The sequence below is a fragment of the Condylura cristata genome, unplaced genomic scaffold (genome assembly GCF_000260355.1).
Source record: "Condylura cristata isolate star-nosed mole 26May11 unplaced genomic scaffold, ConCri1.0 scaffold00009, whole genome shotgun sequence".
Lineage (NCBI taxonomy): Eukaryota > Metazoa > Chordata > Mammalia > Eulipotyphla > Talpidae > Condylura > Condylura cristata.
Genome location: NW_004567110.1, coordinates 11,597,513 through 11,597,908, shown reverse-complemented (window position 1 = coordinate 11,597,908; position 396 = coordinate 11,597,513).

The following is a 396-nucleotide window of genomic DNA, read 5'->3' as shown; positions in this document are numbered from 1 at the left end:
CCCCCCCCGACTCCCACCCCTGAGCTGTCAGAATCGAGCCCCGCAGTCAGAACAGCCTCTAGGGCTGGCTGCGCACGGCGCCACAGAAGCAGGGTGGAGGCGCCACCTCCGGCCCCCCAACCCCCGCCACTGCCTGAACCCCGCTCTTGGGTGGAGGAGGGGAGCCATCGCGAGGCGGGGTGGGGAGGAGGGACGGTCCCTCGCCGCACCCCGCCCGGACTGCCGTTATGGAGTCCTCGCTCAGGCCTGCCACACCTGGCAGGGAAGGAGGGAGGAGGTAAAGTTTCGGCGCTGCCAGGAGCGAGGGCGGGTGTCCTCTCTCCCTCCGCTCGCTGTCTGACCCTTGCGTTAGGATTCCGGGATTCGGCTTTTCCTGCGTTTGTTTTGAAGACCTGT